This window comes from Mesocricetus auratus, unplaced genomic scaffold (assembly GCF_017639785.1).
Source record: "Mesocricetus auratus isolate SY011 unplaced genomic scaffold, BCM_Maur_2.0 Super-Scaffold_100011, whole genome shotgun sequence".
Taxonomy (NCBI): Eukaryota; Metazoa; Chordata; class Mammalia; order Rodentia; family Cricetidae; genus Mesocricetus; species Mesocricetus auratus.
The window spans coordinates 57895630-57910857 of record NW_024429195.1 but is presented as its reverse complement, the minus strand read 5'-3'; the positions used below and the strand labels follow the sequence as shown (position 1 = coordinate 57910857).

The window sequence follows — 15228 nt, the reverse complement described above, 5'->3', positions numbered from 1 at the left end:
TCCTGGGCAGGGCCTAGGGCCCCCCCCCCCATGTGACCAGGCTGAGAGAGCATCCCTCCATTCAGAATGGACTCTCAAAGTCCATTTGTGTGCCAGGAATAAATACTGATCTACTATCCGAGGTCCCACAGATTGTTGAAGCCTCCTCTCTGACACCCAGGTTCAGGGGGGTCTGGGTCAATCCCATGCTGGCCTCTCAGTCATCAGTCTGGGGTCCATGTGTTCTCCCTTGTTGAGGTCAGCTGCCTCTGTGGGGTTCACCGGCTGGGGCTTAATTCCTTTGCTCATCACTACTCTTTGCAACTGGGTTCCAGGAATTCAGTTCAGTTTTTAGCTGTTCCCCCCAGCATCTTGGCAAACACTCTTTTTACCATTTGTGTTTTCAAGAATGCTGTACAGTTGAAGTCATGCAACATGGAAACCAATCGCATGATGCCTTTCTCAAAGGGCTACAATGAAATTTTTTCCATATCTTTTAATGGTTTGATTGCTCTTTTTTGACACAATAATATTCCATTTTCTCAGTGTAAAAATGCGTTCCTTTATCCATTGTAAGAATAACATACTATTTGCTTCCAAGTTTGGGAAGGTATAAACAAAGCTGCTACCAACATGTGTTTGAAGGCTTTTGTATGGAAATTATTTTCAGCTGTTGCAGGCAATGCAAAGGAACATGCCTATTGATCCTATGGCAGGAGTATGCTCAACATATATATACATATATATATTGTTTGTTTGTTTGTTTGTTTTTTCAAGACAGGGTTTCTCTGTATTGTTTTGGAGGATGTCCTAGAACTCGCTCTGTAGATCCACCTGCCTCTGCCTCTCAAGTGCTGGGATTAAAGGCGTGCACCAGCAACGCCCGGCTTCATTATTACTTATAATCATTGTTGCTTATGTGTCTGTGCAGTTGAACACTCTCATGGCACAGGCACACATGAATAGGTCAGGGGACAACTTTAGGATGTCATTTCTCCTTTTCCAAGGTAAACTGGAGTTCAGCTCAGCAGGTCTGCTTTCAGGTCTTCATGCTTGTGCAGTAGCTTCAGATCAGCAGGTCTGCTTTCAGGTCTTCATGCTTGTGCAGTAGCTTCAGATCAGCAGGGCTGCTTTCAGGTCTGCTGCTTGTGCAGTAGCTTCTCTGACCTGCCAAGCCATCTCACAGGCTTCCATGATCTGTTTTATTGGAAGCCGGTGGACTATTTCCACTGTGTTTGTACCCTTTGCCTTCCCTCAAGGGCTGGATGAGAATTTCTGCTGCTGCTTCACTTGATTTGGTCACACTTGGTGTTGCCAACTTCTGTTTTTTTAAAAAAATTTTTGAATTATTTATTTAGTATACAGAGTCTGTCTGTATGCCCACAGGCCAGAAGAGGGTGCTAGATCTCATTATAGATGGTTGCTGGTAATTGAACACAGGTTCTCTGGAAGAGCAGCCAATGCTCATAACCTCTGAGCCGTCTCTCCAGCCCCAGTGTTGCCAACTTCTGGAGTTTTTTTTTTAAAGATTTATTTATTTATTATGTGTACAGCATTCTGCCTGCATGTGTCCCTGCAGGCCAGAAGAGGGTACCAGGTCTCACTATGAATGGTTGTGAGCCACCATGTGGTTGCTGGGAATTGAACTCAGGACCTCTGGAAGTGCTCTGAACCGCTGAGCCATCTCTCCAGCCCCAGTTCTGGAGGTTTTTAATAGGTGTGTGGAGTTGCTCCATTAGTCTTCTTTTCTCTGATGCTTTAGGATGTGGAGTACCCTTTTATATGCTTTTAAAAATGATTATTGTGGCTAAGGTCTTTGGCCAATTCGTTTTTCTACCAGTTTAGCTTTAATTTCTGAGTTTGGAGGGTTATTTGCATATTTTGGATAACAGTCACTTTTCAGGTATGATTTGAAAGTATTTTGTCTTTTTTCTGCGTTTGTCAGAAACTTAGGAGTCTTTAATTTCAATGAGGTATAGCTTATCTCAGCTCTTTCTGTCATGGGTCATGCCTTTAGTATTATGTGCAAAAATTCACTGCCTAATAGACTGAACTGGGAAGAGTTTCCTTTTCTTTTCATCTTCTACAAATGATAGTAGATCACTGTTGTAATAGCACTCTTTTTTTGCTTGTTTGTTTTTCAAGGCAGGGTCTCTCTGTGTATCTGTGACTGTGCTGGAACTCACTCTGTAGACCAAGCTGACTTCAAACTCAGAGATCTAGTAGCTTCTGCCTATGTGTAATAGCACTCTTCATTGTTTGCTAAATTTTACTAGTAAATTTATCTGGGCTTGATGTTTTTGTTTTGGAAATTAATTGATAATTTCTTCAATTTATTTAAGAAGCATTTGCCTATTCAGATTTTCTGTTTCCTCTTGAAGGAGTTTAATTTAGCTAATAGAATTTTATGAAAACTAGAAAACTTAAAATATATTTCTATGTTTGTTTAATGAGGACTAAATCTAAAAATACACAAACGTGATTTTTTTCCTCTGTTTCAACTTTGCTGACTCTTCTTCCTCAGTATTTCCCATTTTCTTTTCTTCTTTTTTGGTGTATGTGTGTCCACATGTGTATGGATGTACGTGTTAGTCCAAGGTTGACATGGGATGCCTTTCTGTATTGCTCTCTACCTTCTATATTGAGGCAGGGTATCTCAGTTAAACTCCTAGCTTCCTGTTGAAGTTTAGCTAGCAATCCTGCTCCCATAATCCTTTGTCTCTCCCTCCCACATAGTGGGATTAGAGGGACTGCCACCTCACCAGCACCAATGGGTGCTGAGGATCTGAACTTTGGTCTTCACATGTGCACACCCCCCCACATACATAAATGTGCATTATTAGCAAACAATCTTAAAAATAAAAATACAACCTTAACCTTATTAATCTGATTCCTAATTTCTTTACTAATATCAATTTATACATATATTATATATATATATCCCTTTTGATCAGAAAAGTAGACATTGAATTTAAATTTCAGACAAGAATGTAGAAAATGAAATGGAGAACTAAACAGAACTTGAGTTATAAATAGCCAGAAAATAGTCTTTATTGTAGCATTTAAGAATTTCTTCTGAATAGAAATGACAGCTAAAGCATTCAGTGAAGAATAAAACCTAGCGGGAGTAGATGGCATGCTCGGCGCTTTGTTGCTTTCTCAGTCAAGTGTTCTGTCAATAAAGCACAATTAAACACTCAATTTAATTAAAAAAGAAAAATAACTGAAATGCTTTTATGTGTACTCTCATGTATAATTTTTTTTGACTTTTAATGAAAGAAAGAAAAGCTACATAAGTGAAAAATATTGATTGGTTTTTCTAGGTTTTAAATCAAGTCATAGAAGACACCTGAACTTAAAAATCAAAAACTTCCAAACTTTACTGGACTTAAAATCTTTGCAATATTGCCTAACAATAGCATCAGGCCAATACATAATTCTAGGATGCCTCTTGTGTTAGAGGCATACATATCTAAAACAGGCAAAACCACAAAAAATTAACTTTATTTTTGCACTTTACTGTGCCCAGTTCAAGTCTCTATTACACAGAGACTGGACAACAAATGATACAACTACCTCTCCCAGAACTTGACAATTGTCCCATTTTTTTCAGGATCCCCTAAAAAAAGTCATTGTCCCCAGACAGCACAAAGTAATTTTAAGAGCATGATGCCACATTCCCAAGAGGTGGGATGGGTGATTTTTGGTCATTCAGTGGGTTATGGATGTTTGTCATCATTTAAGTAGATTGATTACAAGATGTTATTGGTAATGGTCAGGAAAAAAAGCTGAACAAAGGAGATTAGATTCAGGGATCTTGTTCTGAAAAGAAAAAGGTGGGGGTATATAGATATAGTAAGACAAAAGGGTAGATTATTGAATTTACTTTTAAACCAAGAAAGCTACTACTAGTCTTAAATATTTTACATTTTGGTATGGATTTTTGTATATTGATGCAAGTTGGAGGTTATTTTTGTTATACTGGATATGTTTATATTCTCTTGTTTACAATACTTTTGTATACTGATACAAATTTAAGGAGACATATGTTAGGTAGACATATAGTTTTCAAACACTTCAGAGATCTACAAAATATGGTATTTAAGGTGTTTTAAATAACATAAAGATCTTTTTTATGACAATGAAACATGTCTGTTCATGGCAGCACCAATCTACTTCAGAGAAGATGATGTGCACTGAAGAAACTCCATATGGAGTGGACTTTCTTTGTGGTAAAAGTTAGCCACTGGGCAAGAAACTGCCCTTGCCTTGACTACTGACAATATGCTCTCCAACTTGGACAAGCATGATGGACTCAAAGGAAAGTGACTGCTAAACTTCTCCAAGACGAGGTAGGATAGCCCTTCAAAATATGTTGCTTTAGAGAAAAATCTGCCAGATATTCTAGGTCTGTAGGCCAAAGATGGCTACCCTAATGGTACAGAGAAACCTTGTGTAACTGTCTAAGCATCCAGCTTCTGTCATTTCTCCCATTTTTTGGAAGTCACTATCTTGAACTTCCTGTTTACTCAGGTAATATAATATTATTTCCTTCTCGTGTCTCTGAAGAAGTTGAAACGTAGTTATAGAAACTCACAAAAGAGATGTAAAGTGTATAAGTTTGAGACAAAAGGATAGTTTTGGGTTGGTAATGCAAGTTAAGATAGAAAGTGAGTTAATACAATTCTTTGGACTCACCAAGATAGGATAGATAATGGAGTATTCCGTCTGAATTTGTCAAATGCACATGAGCTAGACATTGTTAATGTAATTATTGCTTATATATATTTACACATAGTTATTGTACTTATTGCATATAATTTTACTATGTTAGTTATAACTTTCACTTTTTCTTTAGACATAATGGGGGAAATGTGTGATATTTTGTTTCTATTTTGACAAATAAAATTTGCTTGGAGTCAGATGTAAAGCTAGCTACTAGTTAACCATAGAGGTTTGGAGGACTGTAGACAGAGAGACAGGAAGTGATATGGCTGAGCAGGGAGAGGATCTGACACCTTTTGGATGTAGGAAGGAGAGAGATTGGTAGCAGCTGGCGGCTGCTCTGGGTCTCTATCTATCTTCCAGTTGCTTATTCCTATACTTTACTCCCAATTTTTTTCGATTAAGATTACTTATATTAATGCTTCATTATATATATATATATATATATATATAATTTACCATTAATGCTTTATATTCTTATAGAAAGAATCAAGTCTTCTGGAAATTAGAAAAGAAAGGGTCCGCATGTAAAAATTATAATGCAATTATGGAAAGTCTATGATGTTATTATTTTTCGTTTTGCTTACGGCAGACATTATTTCTGCAGTCATCACTTTTACACATGGAGCAGGGTTCACCTTTTATGTAAGGACCGGTGTTGACAGTATTTCCTCTGCAAAAATGGGAAACATTCATGAACCAATGCTGTTTAAAATATTTTTTTACCTACTCTTATACAAGCTGTTTCTGTCTTTCCGTAAATCACAAAAAGAGACAAACAGCAATATCTATTCTTCAATAGAAGACTCATTTCCTAAGAAATCATCAAAACTTCCCCCTTCCTTTCTATCTGTCTCTCTGTCCGTCTCTCTGTTTCTCTCTCTTTCCTTCCTCTCCCCTTACTTTTTCTTTTCTTCCCTTACTTTTCTTTCTCTCCCTCTTTTCTCTCTTCTCCAACCCTCTTTATTTCCAAAAGCCTGAGTTTTAAAAGATATTGTCCAAAGTGATTTTGATCAATGATTAGTCCTTCTTAATTTCTTCTTAAGAATACGATGCTGTGCTGGGCGTTGGTGGCACACGCCTTTAATCCCACCACTCGGGAGGTAGAGGCAGGCGGATCTCTGTGAGTTCGAGGCCAGCCTGGTCTACAGAGTGAGTTCCAGGTCTTGAACGCCCCCTCCAAAAAAAAAAAAAAAAAGGATACGATGCTGCATGACAGCAGTTGCACCCTCCTTTGCTATTAGGAGAAACTGTATTGGGGCAGTATTCGTCATTCTTGCTTTTGCTGCTCAGTGAAAGGAGAAAGAACAGCAATAGACCACATTTCCACCTCTCTATACTATAACTTTCCTTTTTTCCATCTGTTCGATGTATTTATTCTTTTATTTACAAATACTTACCTTCAAAATTTTTGTTTGTTGAAGAATTGTATTATCACCTGTTTAACTATTCCTTTTATATTAGTAGATATTTGGTTAGAGTTCTAAAATTTCATTTTTAGGTCTCACTATGTTTATATATTCATTTGAGTAAGAACTAATCCGTAGAGCATTTAAAAATTACATTCTTTCCTCAGGAAAGTGCTCTTGATAAAATAATCCAGCTCTTTTTCTTATTCCATTGTCAATGTCCATTAGAGCTGCATTTGCTTGCTTTTTTGTGTTTTACATTTAGGTGATCTTATGGCAGTTTATCTTCTATTACATTTGCCTCTGTGTTCATGTGTGTAGAGACCAATGTTAGGCATCTTTCTCAATCATGCTGGTGCATGTTTTCTGAGATTGTCTCCCAATGACCTCGTGACTCATTGACTGGCTTGACTGGCTAAGCCAGCAAGCACCAGGGATCTTTCTGACTGCCAATTTGGTACTGGCAGTAGCAGTGTTAAGGTATGTTCAATGTGCCAGGCCTTTTCCATGGGTGCTAGGGACCAAACTCAGGTCCTAATGATTTCAAGACAGACTTTTTACTAGTTGAGCGTTCTTCCCATGTAAACTTAAGACACAATTTCTATCATTCTACTCTTATGTTGAAATAGTACCTGAGAGGAGAGGTTTTGCATTTAGGCAAGACTCTGTTGCCATTCTATTTCCACTGTTAAAATTAGTTTTGCAGAGGGAGACTGCACAAATACTTTAGGGTCTAGCATAAAATAATGTTTTGTAAACATTATTTTTGCTGTTGTTGTTACGTTTTGAGACTGGCTGACCTGGAACTTCTTATGTAGGCCTGACTGGCTTGTACCTCACAGAGATCTGACTGCCTCTGCCTCCTGAGCATTGAAATTAAAGGTGCACTACCACACCAAGTTTCATAAACATTTGCTATCAACTTAGAGAATTTTTTAAACAAATTAACTCATGCTGGTGAATAATAACACACATAGAATGCAAGTGAATTTCCAAAAAAATAAGGATGTCTTGATACTGCACATCCAATTTTAAGCACATTGGCCCAAGCTTTCTATAAGAAAAGGAACTAAGAAGTAACAAATATAAAACCATCAATGTAAACAATTCATTATGATAATATTTACATACATATGCTTATTAATGTTTTTCTAGTATCTATCATATATATTAGATATATCTAATATATCTAAGTCACATCTTAAGGCAGCTTTCTTTTTTTTGTTTTTTGTTTTTTTCTTAATATATGTTTTAATTTAAATTAGAAACGTGAATGTTTCACATGTCAGTCCCAGCTCTCTCTCCCACCCCTCCTCCCTTGGCCCTCCATCAGCCCTCCAACCCCCCACCCAATCCCCACATCATCCCCAGGGAGGGTGAGACCCTCCTTGGGGGGGATCTCTAAAGTCTGTCCTTTCATCCTTGGCAGGACCTAGGCCCTTCCCCTGTGTCCAGGCTGAGAGAGCATCCCTCTATTTGGAATGGGCTCCCAAAGCTCATTCATAAACCATGGTGAACACTGATCAACTACCCAAGGCCCCAGTGATTTCTGTGGCCTCCTCCCTGGCACTACATTCATGGAGTCTGGATTAGTCTCCTGTTGGCCTTTCAGCCAACAGTCTGGGATTCAAGAGCTCCCCCTTATCCTGTCAGCTGCCTTTGTGGGTTTCATCATCATGGTCTTGACCCCTTTGCTCATCACTCCTCCATCTTTGTCACTAGGTTTCTGGAGTTCAGTTCAGTGTTTAGCTGTGGGTATCTGTCTCTGCTTCCATCAATCCATGAATGAAGGTTCTAGGATGGCATATAGGATAGTCATCAACCCTATCATCAAGGAGGGACTATTAGTGTAGTCTCTCCCCTATTGTTTAGTTTGCTAGTTGATGTTATCCTTGTATGTCTCTGGAAATCTCACTAGTGTCAGCTCTCTCTTCAAGCCTATAATGACTCTATCTATTATGGTATCTCTTATCCTGCTCTCCTCTATTCTTACCTCGACTCAACCTTCCTGCTCCCCCATGCCTTCTTCTCCTCTCCTCTTATCCCCTTCTCTTTTTCTTGGTTCCCTCTCCCCTCTCCCAATGTTCCCAATGTGCTCAGGAAATCTTGCCTCATTCCACTTCTCTGGGGTATCATGCATCTCTCTTGGGAACCTCCCTGTTTCCCAGACTCACTGGCACTAGGATTAATCCATATCTAAAATCCATATATGAGTGAGTACATATCATGTTTGTCTTTTTGTGTCTGGGTTACCTCACTCAGGATGGTTTCCTCTAGTGCCATCCATTTGCCTGCAAATTTCAAGATTCCATTGTTTTTCTCTGCTGAGTAGTACTCCATTGTGTAAATATACCACATTTTCTGTATCCACTCTTCAGTTATGGGGCATCTAGGTTGCTTCCAGAATCTAGCTATTACATATAATGCTGCTATGAACATAATGGAACAGACATCCTTGTTGTGTGAATGTGAATCTTTTGGGTATATGTAAGACAGCTTTCACAATGGCAATCTAAATGGTTTTCTTTCAGATGTAATTGTAATAAACCAAAAGGTTAACTTAATAAGTAAATCATAATATAATACATTATTAAAATCGTAATTTTTCTATATAACTTAGGAAACACTTTAATTTTCTCCATGGGCATATTACAAGAAACATAAAAATCACAATAAGAATGAAAACAATTTACTTTGTTATTAGAAAACACTGTTGCTAAATTGTGCATTTAAAAGTTTCTAGCTTTAAATAAATTCTTCCCTTTGTCAAGTCATAAGACAGATATGGATAAGAGCATGTGAAGCTTATTTAAAAGGCAAAGGATAAGAATGGCAAATTTAAATTTTTTTAGGGTTCAAGGAAAACCAGTTTCAAAAGAAGAAGCTTTGTATGGGAAATGGAGCATAAGAAAGTGCTGAAGACCTGATGAACATTTCCAGTCAATGACAGAACTGAATATCTCCTGTTCTCTAGATGAAAAGAGATAGGAATATTGTACACATCCTCCATGGGAAAGAAATAACCTAAGAATAAAAGTTTCTCCAAACAGACTTTCTAACCTTTAAAACTTTCTAATTTCATTAGCAAAATGAATGAAGGAATTTTCAGATTGAGATGCCAATCATTTTTTTTCTCATGGATGAAGTACAGCTATAATTCGTTATGTTGCCAAACACATTTGATCTTTGACTGCAGGAACTATAGATGCAAAAATCTTTAGCAGAATACAAGAGATGGAATAAAGAATCTCAGGCGTTTAAGATATGATAGGCAAAATCGAGTCATCGTTTAAAGAAAATGCTAAATCCCAAAAATTCTTAACATAAAACATTCAGGAAATCTGGGACTCCATGAAAAGACCAAACCCAAGAATAATGGGATAGAAGAAGAGTAATTCCAGCTCAAAGGCTTAGACAATATGTTTAACAAAATCTTAGAAGAAAACTTTCCCAACCTAAAGAAACACATGCCTGTGAAGATTCAAGAAACTTACCGAACACCAAATAGACTGGACTAGAAAAAAAGTCCCCTCACATATAATAATCAAAACACTATGATTCTTCCCACCAGCCTGGTCCCACTGCCCCATTAGCCCCAAATGAACACACAAAGTTTTACATTAATTACAAAGTTGTTGGCAGTTAGTTAGCTTGGGCTTATTATTGGCTAGCTCTGTCTTAATTATTAACCCATAACTACTAATCTAAGAAGTATGAGTTATTTTAAGTCTTAAGTGTCATAAATTTAAGTTTTAAATTTCGGGTCATAGATACTCGGTAGCTTGGGAATTTTGTCCCATGACTTGGAAAGTTTGCTGGCTACTAAACATAAACTCAATGTCCAGAAACAATTAAATTTCTTTATCAGGGCCATGGGAGGATGTAGGACATAGCCCTGGTGAATATACCAGAATAGGGATTACACTACCCAGGCCCTGCCTTCTGATTAAGCTGGCATCCTGTGTAGAGAGCTGCAGACGGCATCCCTGCCCTCAGTGTTGCCATGGAAACCGATGCACAGCCTGAGTTCTGAGCCACTCACTGAAAGCCTGAGGCGCCCTCTGGTGCTCAGTTCACCTAACACAGTGAAAGGGAATCTTACAGGGAGCTAGCTGACAAAGGGCCAGGCCCCTGAAAACAACATATCTTGACTTTGCTGCACATATTGGAGCAGGCTGTTTAAGCACTGCAATCAGGAGCCGGCAGATCTCTGTAATTGTGAGGTTGAGGTCAGCCTGATCAACACATCGAGTTCCAGGCTAGTCAAGAGTTGAGACCTTGTCAGGCCGGGGACAAAAAAGCAAATAATTTATGAGTTTCATAGACTCTGTTTCCATGTTTGGTTTTTTAAATTCTTTTAAAATAAACTGTATATTATTTTTCCCCTCTTCAGACACTGGGAACACAGACTGGGCAACTATTGAACCTTGTGACGTCCTGTAATCTTCACTTATTTCCTTGTCAAACATTTAGCTTTTCGCTTCTATTTCCTTCTGACTGGCTGTCTAGGCAGATGAAAATGCTATAGTCATGTGGGAAAATTACAGCCAATTAGTTTCTTCTGGTAAAAATCTTACCTTTGATAATTAGGACCTACCTGTTGTAGAAATACTGGCAGATGATAGATCATCTGTATTCTGAACAGTAAGACCCTGGACAGGGTATGCTGGAAATCAAGTCTGTCTTGGCCAGTTAACTTCGCCAGCAAAACAAATAACCAAAAACTCATGTTGATGAAACTAGTTACCATTTTTTCTTTAGCAGAAGGCAGAAATTAAATTATGAGATGAAAGCAGAAACAAAACAAACAGTAACAGCAACAGCAAATTGGACCAGCCTAACAGAATTCTTATGGAGTGAGAGAGGACATGTTTCTGATTCATTATCTGTTGATGAGGGCTTGCTGCGTGTACAGCTGGGGTGTCACACACATAGGCAAGCTGAGTCTCTGACATCCCACACTACAATTCAAATAGAGGCATGTGTGCTCTTACACGTGCACACATCTACACCGTGGCTCAGCGACATCTATCAGCTTAACAAGGATGCTTGCTCCTTGCTCTCTTAAGTCTCCCCTCATCTTCCTGCAGTCCCTACTGGAAGGCGCCCATATTTCTTCAATAATGAATTGCTAATTTAAACTATGTCCATTTCTGTAGCACCTGCCCTTCTTCACTGATTTTTCTTTAATATCTACAACACATACATTAAGCCTTAAATAAACGTTTGTTGACTGAATAAAGAAACAGGCATGCTATATTTTGTTGCATGTGTTTTAACATTCTTGACCACAGAACTTGTATCTCTTTTGCCTTGTATATGCACAAAGGGCCTAATAAACAACCCTGATTCCATCATTGATTTAATAGGTAATGATCCCTAGGCTTACATATCTTACTTTTCCTAATGCTTGTCATATTAGCAGATTGTGTATGTTTGGTGTGTGTTGAGTGCATGAAAGATTGAGTGAATATGTGAATAAATATTGAAAGGAAAACATGAAGTTCAAATGAAAATTTTGTAGTGGCTGGAGATGGCCCAGGAGTAAGATTGCATTCATGCTCTGCAATCATGAGGAGCTAAACATCTTGTTGGCAATACTCAGGACTCACACTTCCTTAAAACTTGGTTTGCTCTGTGTTCCTAGCCTGCCTTTGAATCCTGCATGAAGGAGACAATGGATTCCTTTTGGAGCAATATGAAATAAGATTTTAAATGAATTAGGAACAACCTTTTATTCAATTTCAGATATTGGGTCGGTTGTCACCACGGATTCAAGGTGGACTTGGTCCATGTCCCTCATGGAACTTGAGTACTGAACCATATTTATTGATCTTTTCCCTGTCCTTTGTTTATGAACTACATTAGATTTCCTTTATCTCTTCCATTCCATTTTAAAAGTTCTGACTTTTAAAAATTTGCATAAACAAATTGGAAGCCACTGATGCTTTTGCCAGGAGAGAAACAATGGTAACTGGAGGTGGAAATAGCCAGTGTTAAGAAACGAGCAGGGGTGCAGCTATGACTAGTGGTTAAGAGCACCAAAGGCAGTAGTCAGCAATAGTACCTAAGGCTGGCAGCAGCATCTCACACTCACAGTGGTTTGAGTGGGCCAGGACTGGCCTGGCCATCCCTCACTTGCTTTTGTAAGTTCTGTATTTCAGCCCAAGTGCAGGCATTGGCATGCAATCCAAAGCTCAGCTTTCAGCCACTTACATAAAATGTCTAGTCTTGAACCACCAGGCTTAGGTTTTAGGCTTTCTTTAGTCCTTAAAACAGATTGTTTTCTGAGGCCTCTGTTTATTGTGCCAGCAACGGTAGAATATTGTAAATAGACCTGGTGTTGTATAAAATAGTATTTTAAGTTCTGCTACATTTGTTTATGCTATGGAATATTTGTTCCATGATGCAAAGATGTGTTGCATTCTTTTATGTTGCATTTGGTTAACTCTGTGAAGCCGTGTTGCTTTGCCTGTCTAATAAAGAGCTGAAGGGCCAACAGCAAGGCAGGAGAAAGGAGAGCTGGGGCTGGCAGACAGAGAGAGTAAACAGGAGAAGTCTGGGGAGAGAAAGAGGTCAAGGAGTGAGAGGAGGACTCAAGGAGGACTCAAGGAGTGAGAGGAGGACTCAAGGAGTGAGAGGAGAACTCAAAGGGCCTGGCACCCAGCTACACAGTCAGGCATACAGTAAGAAGTAAAGAAAGATGTACAGAAAGAGAGGGAGGTAAAAGCCCAGAGGCAAAAGATGGGCAAGATCATTTAAATTAAGAAAATCGGCAAGAAACAAGCTAAGCTAAGGCCAGGCTATTATAAGTCATAATAAGCCTCCAAGTGTGATATAATTGGGAGCTGGTTGGTGGGCCCTCAAAAGGGTGAAAGAAGCAAAAAAAAAAGTTAAAAAAACAAACAAACAGACCAAGAACACCTGGGTATGAATTAAGGCTTTGAGGTAAGTGGCATGAGGTTAAGCCTAGTGACATTCCTTTTTCTGGGTCTTACCTTGTTCAGTGTAAAAATCAGAGTCTTGGGAGATTTAAGATTTTAAAGCCCGGTCCAAATCTGTAGATATTCTAATTGGGGCACTGGTACTTTCCTATAGACTCCAGTGTGCCTCTTATAGCAACATTTCCCTTTCAACCCTCTCATTTGCATCTGAATGAATCAGTTTTTAAAAATGTGTCACTTTTATGCTGAGTCATTCTAAGTTAACTCATAACTAATTGACTAAATTCTCCCATTTCCTAGACTTTCTGCTGAGTCCTGAGATACAAAGTGAGCAGCCTCAGTAGTCACCACTTTCATGAGCTTGCGGATTTACTGAAGAGTCCTTGTCACTATTCAGTACTACAAGCACCTTGCCCCATTGTTTCCAGAAATACTTGCATGTTGGCATTGTGATTGTCATAGATGTAGAGAAAGGAATCCAACATGGGTATATCCCAAGTGCATATGGATGTTTAGGATGAATAAAGTGACTATTGAATAAATATTTGGTAATAATGTATGTTATATGGAGGGCAGTAAGTGCCAGCCTTTGTGGTGGTGATCATGTATAGGAGTTCTAAGAGTTAATGACACCGGAGAAGCACAGGGGATAGTAGGAGCAGGACATTCCCGACTTTTTGTTTGTTCTTCTTATTAACGGCAAACCAATTCTAGCAATTAAAATGTCACAGTTATTTGCAATGGTGTCAATACTTAATAAGGTGTGAAGTTGGGAGGCTGGTAGTGTGTCAGAGAAAGCTCCACGTTGGCTGCTCAGTGTCTCCATCTTGACTTTGGCTTGCACGTTAGTTATACATGTTCTATTGTTGTGAAGATACACCATGGCCGAGGCAAGGTATAAAAGAAAGCAAACTATCTGGGCTGTGGTGGTACTCAAGCCTGAATTCCAGCACTTGGGAGGCAGAGGCAGGTGGATCTCAGTGAGTTCAAGGCCAGCCTGGTCTACAGATCGAGTTCTAGGACAGGCTTCAAATCTACAGAGATACCCTGTCTCCAAAAAATGAAAACAACAACAAAAAGAAAGAAAACTGGGGCTTTCTTGCAGTTTCAGAGGGTGAGTTCATGACCGTCCTGGCAGGGAGCCTGGCAGCAGCCAAGCAGGCATGGCACTGAGCAGTAGGTGGGAGATTACACGAGGCTGGGTCTGATGTAGGTTTTTGAAACCTCAAAGCCCACCTCACCTTCTCCACTAAGGTCACACCCCTAATCGTTCCTAAACAGTCCACCACCTAGGGACCAAACATTCAAACATGTGAGACTATGGGAACAGTTCTAATCAAAATCATCACAGCTTGTCAGTTGGTAATCTTGGTAAGTACAGCAACTTTATCTGGGATTAACCCATGACCTGGGATGTTAGGCAGGTGCCAGAACCACTGAACTACAAACCTACTCTACAAATGTATGATATGACCAAATCATGGACCTTAGGCTTAGAACATAAAGTGTTGCTTTTCTTGAAAGGTCACTGAAAAGAGAGCCATCTGACGTGTCAATAGGATTATTTTCAAGTTTGATGATTTGTCCTGTTTTCAGAATATGTTTATTCTGGGTTGTAAAATACTCTTGGATTTTCTTTTGTCTTTCTTTTTTTATTTAGAAACTATCATTTTATGTATCAATACCCCATTCCCTGCCCCTCCCATCCTCCCATGCTCCCTGACAACCTCCCAATCCACCCCCAACCTGCTCCCCAAGGACAGCGAGGCCTTCCATGGGGGATCATCAAAGTCTGTCACATTATTTGGGGGAGGGCCCAGGCCCTCTTCCATGTATCTGGACTGAAATAGTATCCCTCCATATGGAATGGGCTCCCAAAGCCCATTTGTGCACTAGAGATAAATACTGGTTCTACTGTTAGAGGTCCCATAGACTGCCCAGGCCTCCTAACTGACACCCACATTCAGAGGGTTTGGTTCAGTCCAATGCTGGCTCCCCAGCTTTACAAGTGGAGTCAGTGTACTCTCACTAGCTCAGTTCAGCTGGTTCTGTAGGTTTCTCCAGCACGGTCTTGACTCCTTTGCTCGTTCCTCCTCCCTCTCTACAACTGGATTCCAGGAGTATGGCTCAGTGTTTAGCTGTGGGTGTCTGCTTCTGCTTCCATCAGCTAC

General features: G+C 39.3%; 1 protein-coding gene across 1 annotated transcript in view; it reads left to right on the top strand.

The window, feature by feature from the left end:
* The first annotated feature begins 4179 nt into the window (after window positions 1-4179).
* Caps2 (calcyphosine 2) overlaps window positions 4180-15228 on the top strand; it is a 78367-nt gene continuing 67318 nt past the window's right edge. Inside the window, exon 1 of the mRNA XM_040754885.1 lies at window positions 4180-4331. The gene's annotated coding sequence lies outside the window, so the exon portion shown is untranslated. The remainder of the gene's footprint in view (window positions 4332-15228) is intronic.